Raw genomic sequence first — 15,158 nt, 5'->3', positions numbered from 1 at the left:
ATGGCACTAATCAGAAGACTGAGACGGAATATTAATGAGTTAAAGTGACAAAGAACTGCTGCTAATTTCTTCCTCAATGTCTGCATTCATTACTCCTTGTCTGTGTTATACACAACTGCTTAACCCATGTCTTGGCCTTTTGGTGGATATCTCTGCCCTATCATCATGTTGTTCTTTGTATAATTTCTTTTTATCTTGTGTAAATCTCTCTTGAGACAAACCTCATCCTTTGATATGGCTTCATGAAATACTGAATTAATATCTATAAACAGAAGCTCTGACCCTTCACAACATTATTCTCTCAAAAATTTCACAGGCATCATGGGTGTGTGTGCCAAAGATGCATTTTATAGTTTAATGTTGGGTGACTAGATTACATTACATTGATAAACTTTTCGTCTGTATCAATAGATAAAAATGAAAGAGAAGCTATTGGTGTGATGTTTTGTAGAAGCATGTACTCAGTCAGAAACACACTGTTCATCTCATTGTGTGACAACTGCTTTGGCCGATTTACAGTTTGCTTTTATTAGTGGAGTGGTCTGGTCCTTTTTGCTGTCATATCGGCAAATTTTAGACGTTCATCCCTCAGCAATCCTCGGGAAAACTTTTGTGCTTGTTTTAGATAAATGGGTATTGTCTAATTTGTCTTGGATTTTCCTTTTCATTGTACTTTCACGTGATGGCTTCTTGATAGATGTATAGGAAAGGAGGACATAACAATTTTAAAGCATAATATAAAAGCTGTTGAAAGAAATAATACATTTCACAAACTGAGCAAAACAGTTGAAACACAGTGATACTAAGCCAAAATTTAATTTCTGTCCTTTGTGCTTGGATTTGGTTGAATACCAGTGACAAATATCTAGATTCTGTTCAGGTTTTCTTCCTTTTTTTTAGAGCTGAAATAAGAAAGTTGATTGACTCATCACTCAGTCAACAAAAACTTTATACATAACTATTGTGACAATGGATCAACTGCTTAAGTCCTGCCAGACATTAGCTTGTTCCAGCTTCTTAATTGTGCAGATTTGCTGCTTTTCTTTGTGTCATGTGACAGTAAACTGAATATCTTTGAGGTTTGGACTCATCTGAAAAAACAATCAATTTCTTTTTGAGCTATAAGAAATTGTTGTGGATTTTATGCTGTTTTCTGACATTTTAAAGACCAGACTATTAACTGATAAATTAAGAAAGTAATTAGCATATTAGTCATTAACTTAAAAAAATCATTATTTACTGCCCTATTTGTTTGTTTCTGAAGTGTAACTGATATTATACCACAGCCACGGACTTACGAAGGCATATCAAACCGCAGCTAACTGTAGCAAACGTGCTTTGACTACTATGTTAACAGTTAACTCCCACTGAGTAAATGCACCTATCCATTGGTAAAACTATCTGCAAACAAACCGTTAAAAATTGAACACAGCTTTTCTTTTCCCAGTGATAACTCACCATGAAATTAATATTATAGAAAATTTATGGTGTCCCCCTCAAGGAACCTGTTTCTGGTGATTCTGTGTGTTCACGTGCCCCTTAGCTGGGTAAAGGGAAGTTGTGTTTTTGTGTGCTACATTTCATCGTCTTCTCCAGTGCAGTTATGTCCTTTTGCATCACCAGAACGCTTAAGTTATTAAAAAATGAGAGTGTCTAATGCAGGTTCAGTCAACTGGCTCCTGGTGGAAAAACTATCCTTCAGTTAGGGCACTTTTCAGTTAGCTTAATTAGTAGTACAACTGCCCAACCGGCTGGCAGCTGGAGTCCTGAGGTCCATGCACAGCCCTTATTTATGTAAATGCATACATCTGTCAGACCAGTGTTTGTGTGTGTGTGTTTTGAACTGCCCAATTAATTTATCTGTGTAATCAATGTAAAATCATAGTTTTGGTTTTCCTCCTTACGCCTAGCAGCATTTGTGTCATTTTTGGACTAAATACAGGCTTTCATAGTATTGTTGTTGACTAACAGTCTGTAGACAACAGTGGAGTAAAGCTGGTTAAATATAAGAGCCACATGTTATACGTTGAATCTGTAAACATTGGTATTGATGCTGTGGAATAATGACAAATTCACAAAAAGACTATATTCAAGCCAAACTTTAGCCTCTTTCACATGCAACTGTAAATTATTGTGTTTACATTAGGGCTGTAGACAACCAAAGAAAATCTTGGTTGACTAAAATCAAACCTACTCTTCAAAGAATTGATTGGTCGCAGGTGGAAAAAAAATTCTGCTCGTTATCTCTAGATGAACTTAATCGGCCAAGTGCAGTCTACCTGGTAGTCTTACTAGCCTAAATGAATAAATAACCAGAAAAAGAAAGCATTTACTGCATATTAAATACTTTTAACCTAATTATTTTATACCGAAACGATAAAAACAGACACAGAGCTGTGCCCCTGCCCGTATTCATATGATTTCCGAAAATAGAACGACATCAACTGGCGATCCCAGCACAAGAGCTATCGAGGAATGTACGCTCTAAGCCTCAAGCATTAAACATGAAAGTTGACAAAGCTTCTTAATGCTGACCAGTTAGCCTACTGTTAGCCTACTGTTTAGATGATATACTATGTTGGTTGTTGAGCTGTGATATGCAACCCTTCTGTTTTCAAAGTTTACACTTTGGTCTTTGGACTTTTTGGTCATCATGTTTCAACAAAATGCAGCCACACCAACAACTTCTTTGACATGGTGCCAATAGGTTTGGAGGCGACTCCGAGTAAACGTTCAGCAAATATTCAATAAATGTTAAATAAGTTAGACCTAGGAGACTCCATTAGGTTTGGCGAATTCAAAGTTGTAAAAACGGGGGATGTATTCCTAACACCCTCCCGGTGCCACAGTAAATAATGGATTAATCCTGGAAGACTTTTGATGTAGCACTTTCCTCCTTATGAAAGTAACACCTGCAATTGTCCCACTAATGAGAGTTTGGTTTGACGGGAGCATATCGACCAACTAATGGACCAGTTGACCAGGAGACTACAGCCCTAGTTTATATGGGCTGTAATTTGGACTGTTATAGATTGTACTCCATATTAACCAAATTAAGACAAAAATTTTAATGAGCAGTCACATTTCTGTGGTCCATACATGGAGAATCAGTGTCAGGTCTTCCATATGTCCCGTATATGGTTGTGCTTTATAAGGGGATGTTACTACTTGTCCCCTTTCCTCTTCCTGTTATCAGTCTGAAGTCTTTTCTTTGTCTGCTTCGTCACCGAAGACAAAAATGATTAGGACTAGTTATATTGTTTGATTTAAGCACATTCCCATCCTAATCTGACAAATCTTCACAAGCGACTTGCAGTGATGGTCTCAGCTGTTATGGTAATTATAGTAACATCTGAAGATTAACTTTGGCATGTCTACAACCTTCATAACATTCTCTATAGGATATAGCGAGCAGTGAATTTACAGTTTCTGTGGTGCAAATGGAGTCTTAGGCTCCCGATAAAGAAGGAAATGCTGAGTGGTTTGTTGGAACTAATAATAGTTGGTATCTAGACTCTGGTGTCAAGTACATGTGATGACTGCTTCCCCCTCTCTTCACTGGCTTCAGCCAGAGCTGTAGTTCGAGTAGGGTTGGTCAGTTTGAAGCCCAGCCTTGTGTACAAAGTTGCTTCATGGATCATTGGTGTATTGCTGTTTTTTTGTGTGTGTGTGTGTGTGTGTGTGTGTGTGTGTGTGTGTGTGTGTGTGTATTCCACTATAATCATTACACCATGCAAAGACACGTAACAGGCACAGTTCTTCTGGTGAGCGAATACAACTTAAGCTTTGACCTACCGTCTGGCCCATACTCTTGTTTAAAAAAGTTCACCACAAATTGCCCTTGTCTGCTTCCAGACCTTTGGAAATACCTTAAATCTGCAAATACGTTTTGTGTTTTGCATGTTGACAGCTACTGTGTTTCCCCGGCAATAAGAACTTTACTGGCAAAACTAAGAATAGGGACGTCATCAGAGAAGTAATGACACAAAAATGTCCAACAAAAATGTAGACCACCAAGGGCATTGACACAAATCTACAAGTTGTTGCTAGTCAACTTACATAAATAATAATGGATATGCCAGTCAATATTGATTAGTTAGGACAAGATGCCACCTATTCTGACAGAGAAAACAGCTAACATGAACAGTATGTCAGACTGAACAAGGAAGTTTTAATTCAGACTCAGTATAAAAAAAATCCTCCGCCCACATGCTTGAAATTTTAGCTTTAAGATGGTGTTTTGGGCAACCAACTGGTCATACAATACAATTTCTCATTTTTGAGCCAAACAGACAAATTAATGAGAAAAAGACAGTTTGACTGAACTGATGACCTGAGAATGCTGTAAACAACTGTGTGCAGTGACAGTGACGTGATCCCTCACTGGCCTCCCACCCGTAACACAACTAAATGACCCTTTGCACATTTTTAATGACTACCTGTAAAGCTTTGCATTGTTGCACTGCACATACAGTATGTAGTTTAGAATGAGAACAGTGGCCTTTTTTTCTGGTCAAATTCGACAAAAGTAGGCTTCTCATTTCTTGCTGGCAACCATCAGTTTTGCTGCCTGAAATGACAACTGTAGCTAGCAGATTTTATCAACCCCAGCTAGCGAGCTAATAGTAGCTCCATGAGTTCATTGATAATGCCATTTCCAGCTGACTTGTTCTAAAACATGACCCTGTAAAGGGGTGTTAAATTTGCTTTTGAGAGCTACATACATGATATCACACTAAAATACTGAAGATAAAGCCACATCCTCACCAGGTTTTGTTTTTTTTTTGTCATGTTTTGTTGTAAAAAAAATAAAGAAACATCAGACTTTGTCAGGGATAAAACAATAAAGTTCTGGTTTTATTCCCACTGACTGTCACTGGTGTTTACACAGTCCATAGTTCAGTTGATGATCCATGTAGAATACATGGATATAAAGATGCAGCACTGTTCTGTACTGCAGTGTAGCTAGTTATCTCTAATAATCTAGAGCAGTATGATAAGGGAAAATGTCACCCTAGACTGTTATGTTGTTCTAGTATAACACTTACTGGATTCTTACTATAGAGAAACGGGTGAACAGTCATTAGCCTTTGTTGGAACGCACAACACAGATTAGCTGGACGTACCACTACTATGAATTGACAAATTTGTCTCAGCATTACCCTTCTGCTCGAAACAGTTTTTCCTTCAAGCATTTTCCATCCTAATATATCACATCCTCTTTATAGAGTTTTTTGATTCTTTGTGTTAAATCAGCTTAACTTATCTCTTTTGTGTGAATATGACTTTTTTGAATTCAGTTAACATGTACAGTGCGGTACTTTCCACATTATTTAGATTTGTGTTTGTTTTGCTGTGACTCTACACCATTACTGCTGCCTGGTCGTTATTTTAAAGACCCACAGATTGCTGCTTAATGTATTTCTCTACTGCCCTTATGATTAGTTTAGCTGCAGGAGAACAATACCCAAATTGCTAAAATGTAAACTGTGATATCCACACATGAGGGCTGCTGTCTCATTCAGGGAGAATCAGATGGACCTGCTACTCAGAGCTGTGTTGACATGGAAATGACTCCAATAAACCAGGCTTGTCTGCGTTCTTATCAGCACCGTAGTGGGATGGGAAATGGTATGTTTAGGTAAACAGATGGATGAATGAAACCTCTGTGTGTGTGTGTGTGTGTGTGTGTGTGTGTGTGTGTGTGTGTGTGTGTGTGTGTGTGTGTGTGTGTGTGTGTGTGTGTGTGTGTCTGTGAGTGTGTGTCTCCTCTGTCCTCTGTTAGCAGCAACAGAAACAATTTGACACAGTTTAGAATCATGAGAAGAGGAGGAAGGACGGACCAATGGCCTGCCTGCTCACTCACACACAGACCCACAAACACACGCTCCCTTGATGAGAGTGCTGTCTTGTGTGTCTGGGGGTTCGATTTTGTGTGTGTGTGTGTGTGTGTGTGTGTGTGTGTGTGTGTGTGTGTGTGTGTGTGTGTGTGTGTGTGTGTGTTTGTGTGTGTTGGTTGAAGGAGCTGCAGCATAATTGGGGTGGCCCCCTCTATCAGTTCTAAGTGATCTCTGCTATCTCAAAGAGCCCCTTATTCTGTCATTATAAAAACCCTAAATTGACAGGAGTTGGTAGGACTCTGGTGTGTGTGTGTGTGTGTGTGTGTGTGTCTCCTACCCTCCCTTTGACCCTAACCTGTCATAAGCCTGTGTGTGTGTGTGTGTGTGTGTGTGTGTGTGTGTGTCTGTGTGTGTGTGTGTGTGTGTGTGAAAAAGCCACTGTTCTTCTGTGCCAGAGGTTATGTGAGGGCCAGATCTTGGGTGGTGCAGCGGGCACACTGCTGTCAAACAATAGACATAAAAATCAAGTCTGTGATGTCTTCAAGAAACTTGGAGTTATCCCACTGATAGCAGAGGTTTTGGCAGAATGAAGACTAATAACTTAAAACACCAGTGCCTGCTGGGTAATGCTAGTGACCCTTTGTTAACCTTCTAGCTACTCAGTTTGGGTCTCAACCCAGGCTTTGAATAGAAAAGCTGCTCTGTTGAAATATCTCTTCATTTCTATTTTTTTTCCACAACTAGAGCTATTTATCCAGTATCAAACTTAACATCTCTGATTTCTGCCAATAACCAGAAGAAGAGTTATGTCCAGTGCTTGAGGAACACTTAATGCCATTGCACATAAACTGTAATTGAAAATAGATAAAATTTTGTTGCGATTTTAACAAATACATTTACATTTTAATCCATCATGTTTGCTTGAACTACAATCTGCTAATCCAACTAATCCTGTTTCCTGGAAGTTACGTTTCTATATAACTAAACTGCAACAGCAAATATATTTTGTAGGAAATGTAATCACGGGGCTGGATTATGCTCAGAGTTATTTTTTATCTTTATTTTTATTTATTTATTTTTTTTCTAAGCGAATTAAACTACATTTAGTAATGCCAGGAGATTCACCAGGAGGTACTTTGGGTGGATGGCAGGCATTCAAAGTTCACAACTGTCACACCAGAGTCCCCTCTAGGGTTAGTGGCTAAGCCAAGAAAAGCACTTTAGTTAAGGTTAGAAAAGATGGTGGTTTGGTTAAATGGAAGTAAACATGTTTTGTCCAAAGTCACTGTGAACTTTTTTCTGTATCAAACCAGACCATGATCTTTCCCTGACCTCAACCAAGTTCTGTGTGAGTCTAAACAGAACCATAAAACATTTTAATAATGCTGGAGTCCCTACAAGTGGATATTGTGCTGCAAGATTGGCTGTTTGGGTGGAAAACAAATATGTTGTCTATACATTTTACTGATAAATTCAGTATCAACATATTTGCGACTTGCCATGGACTTTAATAACGTGTCCTCATTACCTTAATAGAAAATGTAATCTGGTTGCAATTCTGTTTATAATACAAAACGTATTTGCTGTCGTAGCTTAGTTGTTTAGAAACATAATTTCTTGGAGAGAGGGTTGATCCAGCCCTCAGACCTCCTCACTCAAAAAAATCTAACACAATGCATCTTTATTACTGCCTTCACCCTGCAGAGAGATGATGGATGGGTAAAAACAAGTTGTATTATGATGTTTTATTCTTGATGACAACATTTCTGCATAACATCTCGTCTATTTGTCTGTCAATGACCCATATAGGATACTGTAGTTAAACAGAAGACTAATGGTGCACATGTAACGTGTAAAACAATAAATGCACTCAAACAGGAGCTGATAGCAGCAGTAAAGAGGCCTTTAACCGCAAAATTGATTTGTAATTCATCCTAGTGCTGAGATCTTCGAGAGACAGAAAAATAATTGGAACCTTTTTTTGATCGATTAATAGCTAAATTCATTTTTGAATCAAAAATACCGAACTTTTCTGCAGCTTCTTCTAAATTATGAGTATTGCTAAGTATCTTTGTTTTATGTTGTAGTAAACCGACTTTGGGTTTTGGTGTTTTGGTCGTGCAAGACGAACAATCTGAAGACGCCAACTTGTGATGGGCATTTTTCACCATTTTCTGACATTTTACTGACTAACCGAAAATATTATAACTATAAATATATATAACAGAAAATATTCAGCAACTTAGTCGAAAATTAAAATAATCATTAGTCGCACCCCTATTTCAGCTGTGATTTTCCTAAAAACATTTGTAGGCTAATTGACAGACTCATTAATGTATATCCAACAAGGGGAGAGCTAATTTAGCTAGTTAACTGTCATGATTTACCTTCATGATGTTGTAGCTGCTCACAATTTGGTCAGGACACAGGTTTAGAAGCTGTAGAGGCAGGTTTTTATAGTTCCCTTCCACAGAGAGCGTACTCACACACTGTCCTGTTAATCCTTTGGAAGCAGATTGGATGGATTTTCTGTGACTATTGGAATTTTTGGACATTCTTTGTCACACTTTGAGTCCCTTTCTGTGTTCCTGCTGTCCAACTTCAGATTTGTGACACCATTTTTTGTGGCCTCATGGAAGAGGATTCTGTCTGTACCATTTCTGCTGATATGATGAGAAGATGTTGAGAGGCGCTTTCCTCTTGTTTTTTCTTGTTTGGCATTTACTTCCTCCGTCACACCAAAACACTCAACGTGAGCTGTCAGGAAAGATAATTAACTGCAGTAGAGAGAAACTTGTTTGCTTACTGACATTCAGTAGTTGTAGATCACGATTCCCTCTTTGTGTGGGCAGCAGTACGTTTCTTGAAAGTGCCTGCAATTGATTTGTTTACACTTGTGTGTGTTTGTGATTGGGGTCGTGCATGAGCATATTTGAGGCTGCAGCACATACACACACACATTATCCCTCTCTCTCTCTCTCTCTCACACACTCACACTCTCATTCTCACTCATACACACACACACACACACACACAGACACTCACCCAGTTGCTGTCTTTGTTTGGTGGATCAGTGCAAGTGTCAGATGTCGTGCAGCACAATGGAGGCAAACCCCCACCGTTTGAGGGTGTGTTGCTGCTCAGAGACAGAGGGGTCGACGGGATGTGTGCCTGGATGTGACTGTGTGGTGTGTGTTTGTGGACAGCTAAACCTCTTGCTTAGCAGCTGCATGTGATTGGCTGGTGGTGTAATTATGTTACAGAGTCCAGAGAGTGTGGGTGTGGATGGGTAAAGGGTGCGTGTGGGGGTTGTTAAATAGGGATAAGATGAAGCCGCAAACTCCATAAAAGTGTCATACATACACTAATATTTTAAACATCTCTGTTTTGTGCAATTGTGAAATAGTTGTGCATCCAGTGTAATAGCCAAAGCACACAGGATCCAGATGCGTTGTGCTACGGCTACTTCATGGCATCCGGAGATGATGCTAAGCAGGGCGTGTTTCCACTGGGTGCATGTGCAGAGTGCCTCACTGTGGCTCCTTTCCCTGCTTTGATGTCTTTACACAGCGAGTGGATTTTTTCCAAAGCAGTTCGTATCTCTGAGGCGTGAAATTCACCTGCAACATAACATGTGTCAAAGGTCGCATCTAGAGTTAAACCAGGGAAATTGCGGTTGTATGGTTTGCATCTTAACCGTTGGGCTACGAGGATACTCCAGAAACATTATATTTTAAGGCGCTTGTGGAATATTTTGGCACTTTTGAATCAAATTGAGATAATTCAAGATTGGTTTCGAATGTGTATTGAATCTCAAATGATATCAGTGCTAGTTTGTATCTATTGTAAGATAACATTTCTCCTAAGTCCTCCTAACATTCTGCTGTTTTTAGCCCCAGTGGATTTATTTCTCTAGGGGAGATAGGTTAAGTTTAACATCACCTGTGCTAGTCGGTGAGATGTCACTGATTTGAATCTGTCTGGAGCACGTATGTGGGTAACTTTTCACTCCCACCACAAAAATAATCGCAGACGCAATTACCTCTTTTTTTTTTTTTTTGAGAACTCACTAGTCCTCCTGCAATTGAACCACTGTCAAAATGTTTTTGCTAATCTGACAGACGGAAACATGTTAACACAAACATATCGGCCTAATATGGAACCAATTAAAGCCATCAGGAGAGCAAGAGCTCATCAAATGTGCTGTTGTGATGTCAGCTACAGTACTGTGCTGGTATTCTCCTTTTGATTCTTCCCAAAGAGCACCCATATCTATTACGGAGTACATTTTATTACAATTTTAAACAAAATAAACATGTTATCGAGAAGTCGTGTTACTAAGGGTCTTTTTTGTTTTTGGCATTTAATAAGTTTTACCATCTCAAAACTGAGGGTAAAGATTTCCAGATGTTAATATGTTCTTGATATTAGCTTTTCATGAATGAGAGCGAGAGAAAACGTCAGGAATCATGAGTGAGAGAAAATCAGTTAGGATTTATGCACAGATAATCTTGTGAATCTAAATTAAGTAGTGTGAAATAACTGTCTGGGACACACACACAAGTGTGTTGCACACATACACGAAAGACAAACTGACGGCCAATAATGAGCGGTTGCTGTCTCTCACCACCTTTGCTTTCAGTCAAACACAGTTAAAGCTGATAAACATGATATACTCACTTGATGTACTGTGACACTGTAGTTTAGACATCAGTTTGTGACACCTGCTCACACCTCTTTGTCTCTTTCTCAAACTCCAGCCGACAAAGTAGGAAAAGTTTTCAGAAGATAAAAAGTTGTCTCTTTTAATTGGTTGGATGTGAAAAAAACAGAACGTGATTACTTCTACACATCGTGCTCAAAGTCTTAATTGCTGAGGCTGAATTTATACGGTTGCCATGCCTACAAAGATTAACAGTAAATATAGCTAAGTCGCTGCACTGTAAATAGTAAAGAGTCTGAGCTCCTCTGTGTTTAAAGTAATGAACTCAGTCACTTGTTGTGTACCCTGAACGGATTAAAAGTTATAAAACTTTAAGTTTTCTATATAAATAAAGTACATACTGTCACTTTGCTCTATCACTTAGCCCTGTTAAAACTTTTTATGTTGAAGTTTTACATTCATGTGAAGGGTGGAATGAAAAGAACAAGTTACATTTTAAAGGTAACTTCCCCACTGATACAGTAAAATAAAAACATAAACACATACATTTATTTACCTGGTCCCTAAAAGGTGCTATAGAACCGTATTGAAGTTGAATTAAACTTTAATTTAATGCAACACCTCCACATTTTAGTGAATATTTTAATTTAGGCATTTTTTTGTGTGGAGACATCTGATATACTCTAAATTTAATTTTTCTCAGCTCCATTTTGTGTTAATTACTTAGTTACTTAATCTAGTACATTTGACAGGAAGTTTTCATCCTGTAGAGGTTCATGTCATCCTTTTGACATTTGTTGTAAAACATCAAAATATTCTGAAGTGGAGAACTGAGGTTTTTAGTAGCTTCCAATTTGCAAAGTGTTGCAGCAATAGGAGGCACTCAGTGTGAAATACTTGGCTGCTGAGGGCAGTGGTAAATTTTATTTGGGTCAAAGATGGAAAATACAGTATAAAGGTCGGCAGCTGTGGTGAGAGCGTCTGAAAAAATACAAATGTTTCTTCGGTCAGTTACCTTGAGTTTCACAGTGCTGGTATTTCGTGCAACACACACACAGTGTATTTTTTGTAGACAGCCCTCGGCTCACCCTCTCCCTCGGTGTTCTCCTGTTGCCATGGTGAACAGCTCCTCTGGCTGCAGCAACGATGAAAAGAAATTAACACCAGTCTTAATTACACTGCAAGGCTTCAATTTCCACCTTCGTCCCTCCTGCCTCGTCCTCCACTCTTCCTCTCCTGACCTTCTCCTCCCTCTCATCACTCCCCTCTCCCACCTGAAAGGCAGGCTGGCATATTAACACCAGCCACCAGGCATAATTAATGAGACCAGTCAGTCACAGTGGGCCCTCTGAGATTATGAACAGTGACAACTTCCAAAACGATATACTCTGTCCCTGCTATGGGAAACGTTATGTAAAAATCTGAAAACTAGAGTATAGAGTCTGAAAGTATAATTATTTTGGTTAGTGGCGCTGCCTTGTAGTTTTTGGGGAGTGTCCTGGGGTATGTTAATGATTTTTCACAGATTCTCTTCTTTTTCTAGAGCACAGAATCATTAAATTTTCTCTGGAGAAACGAAGATAACTTGCAATAAACGCTATAAACACTTTAAAAAGAGAGCAGGATCACTAGATAATGTAATAAAGTGACTGTACGTGTAATTTATTAACTCAAAAAATAAATTAGTTACTCTTTAAGTTTGTTTTTAATTTTTCAGTCAGTATCTAATTTATTTCATGTTTATCTGCATTGGAACGTTTATAGAAAAGTATATAGCATTAACCATCGACTGCCTACAAAACACAAACTAATTTAACTTCAACTGAGTTCAGTTGCTTTCGGCTCTTGCAATGCAAAAGAAACTTCAGACTCATTCAGTGCTTCAACTTAAACTGACCCTTCAACTGCTTTAGTTGCGTCATTCTCAACTGCAACTCTCATACATCCTCTTGCAGACAATTTTAAGACATTTTAACTTTTTTACACTGCTTGCATGTGAAATTTTTATCACAAGCAAGTTCAATTTTCTAATCCTTGTGTATATTATTAAATCTCTGTATTTCTGAATGATCCAATTAGAGCGACCAGTTAATAAAACATGAACTGTATTTAGTTTATTGCGACATCTTGGACCAGATTGTGGTTGTCTGATAGAAAGTAGAAAGAAAATGATGTATTAGGTATAATCTGCAAACAGATTATGTTGAAGAAAAATAAACACAAATACTGTAGATAATGATAAAACATTTTGGTTACACGGTTTATGTTTATCAAGTTTGCTTATCCTGGTTGATTAGCGGCTGTGTGAGTATTTGGCCTGATTTTTGTGATGCTGACGGAGGCAGTGGTCCACTGAGGAATTAAAAAAAATAAACATTTTCATTGCTGCCCCAAAACCCAGAACAGTCCTCTTTCTCACATTAGCTCTAGTGACTGTGTCCCAACAGTGAATCCACAATAAAAAATCAAAATGGACTCAGAGACAAAAGCTGTGAAAAAGACAGGTGTCTCAGTTGTGATCTCCCCCCCCCCATAGGCAGTTCTTGTTGATATTCTCTTACACGGTCTGAGCAGCATGTATCTTATAATGCTTTTAGTGCAAATGTGCTCAGTGCGACCACTCAGATTTCAAGTGGTTCTCCCATCTTTCTCCCGGTGTCACGTATTTCATGTCACACGTTGTGACAGGAGGATCAGAGAAGCCCAAACATGTCAGAGCACCAGCAGGAGCAAAGCCATGCCTGATTAACTGAGGAAATAACAACAGATACAATCTACCCCATACACAGAAAAGCCTGTAATACATCTGTGGACAACTTGACGTTTCCTAAATGCTCTATGTAACCAGGCTAGGTTATCTACGCTTGGTATGCTGTCATATCTGTCCACCATGCTGTTTCAATTTGTTCTTTGACTGATTGATGGTCATTTAGATCAGCTTTAGCAACCCTTGGTGTCAAGTGCAATTATTGGAAATTCTGCAGCCTGGCGTCTGTTGCTCTGTGCTGCACTAGTAGATGAGAACGCCCCCAAAACACCAGTGAACACCACCCGTTAATGTGTGAAGAATGAGTGTGAGACTGGACTCATGGTGTGACAGTTGAGTTTTTTGTTTGTGTTGGTCATATTTATTTGTAGTTTCTGTCCTGTAGCAGACGGCCAGCTCCTGTGTTGCAACATTGGTTTCTCTACCTGTGTCAGTATGGGTTGTAACTGCTCTCACTGCGGCGTTTGCATGTTGGCTCATTGTCACACTGTCACGACTCACTGAGACACTTGAACCACAATTAATACTTGTTGGAACACCTGTGCTTTTTTCTGACAAGTCCAAATGTCTGCTTTGATAAAGGGATATAAAGGGCAACAGTACATACCATAAATGAACTTTAATATTAAAGCCACGGCAAAACTTTCATGTTCACAGCCTGCGCCTCTACCTGAGTTACTGGAGAGAAAATGTGCACTGTCCACACACCTGTGTGACAACAAAATAAAAATACCAGCACACGATTAGACTGCCTAAACGCAAAAATCTGATCTGGTAGTGTGTGAATTAGTAAGTGGGCAGCGTTAAATGTGATATGACTGTGGTCAGTGTCTGCGGCCACACACAGACCGCAGCCCGAGGAAAAACAAACAAGTGTAGTAGGACTTTTGTATCATGACGGCTGACAAACGAAAACAATTCCAGCTAACACTGTCACAGCTAAACCATTGCAATAGTGCGTATTGCCAGCCAAGATGAGGACTTTAAACAGTAACCAATAACCTGACATAGGTGTTGGTAGAGTTAGAAACATTTTGTCCTAACAACCAGTGATTTACATTTATTTCATGGCTGTTCATTTTTCTAAAAAGTAATTTGGTTTATTGTTGAACCCAGATATCTTATTTCCTTAAAACAAACAAAACAAATCTGCTAATGGGATGAAATTGCTGACCCTTTACCAGTATAAATCAACTCATCTCGATACTGAAAGGTGAAGGCCAGTTTATCATGCTGTTATTCTGTACAGTATAGAAAACACAGATGAACAGACAGTTTCTCTGAGCGAGTGCTGTAGTGAGCCATCTCCTCCAAGTTCAACAAGAAAAACATCAACATACGCTGTCAGAATCTATCTCTGCGTCTAACTTGACATCCTTCAAATAAATAGCAGGTGTACTCTACCTGCTTGTTAATGAATTCAGAAAAAGTATTTGCAGTTTTGTTTTGAGCGGTAAAATCTACAGAACCCAGTATCGTCACATAAACCCGGCTGCCAGCCACCTGAAATGAAATCAAGCACTCAGTCTGCGACTTTGTCCTGCCTTTATTTTGGTGTTTGACATAACTCTGTTCAATTTGTTGTTTGCATTTTAAAGGGAGACATTTACAGCTCTATTTTTATTACTATCTTTATTTAACAAAAAAAATACAAATGATTTTCAAGATTCTTTTGGTAGTTTTTCTTAGTGTCCCTCTGTGTGGATCTTAAGGAGCCAGGTTATCACTGCACTGATCGGGTTGTGGTACTCAAGACTTCGCACTCCTCCCGCTCCATAGATAAGATGATTGATGGCTGAGTGTACTTGGCTTTCCCAAAAATGTTCTCCATAACCAGACTGACTTGATGCAGACGCAAAATTTTATCTAAATGCCGCATTAGCAAAGC

The 15,158-nt window shown here is 38.9% G+C and overlaps 1 protein-coding gene across 3 annotated transcripts in view; it reads left to right on the top strand.

The window, feature by feature from the left end:
- Positions 1–15,158, top strand: part of LOC120803607 (nucleolar protein 4-like) — a 166,592-nt gene that overhangs the window by 8,698 nt on the left and 142,736 nt on the right. The gene's annotated exons all lie outside the window — the stretch shown is intronic.

This window comes from Xiphias gladius, chromosome 18 (genome assembly GCF_016859285.1).
Source record: "Xiphias gladius isolate SHS-SW01 ecotype Sanya breed wild chromosome 18, ASM1685928v1, whole genome shotgun sequence".
Taxonomy (NCBI): domain Eukaryota; kingdom Metazoa; phylum Chordata; class Actinopteri; order Istiophoriformes; family Xiphiidae; genus Xiphias; species Xiphias gladius.
The sequence above is the reverse complement of the archived record's forward strand: the minus strand, read 5'-3'. Positions and strand labels throughout refer to the sequence as shown.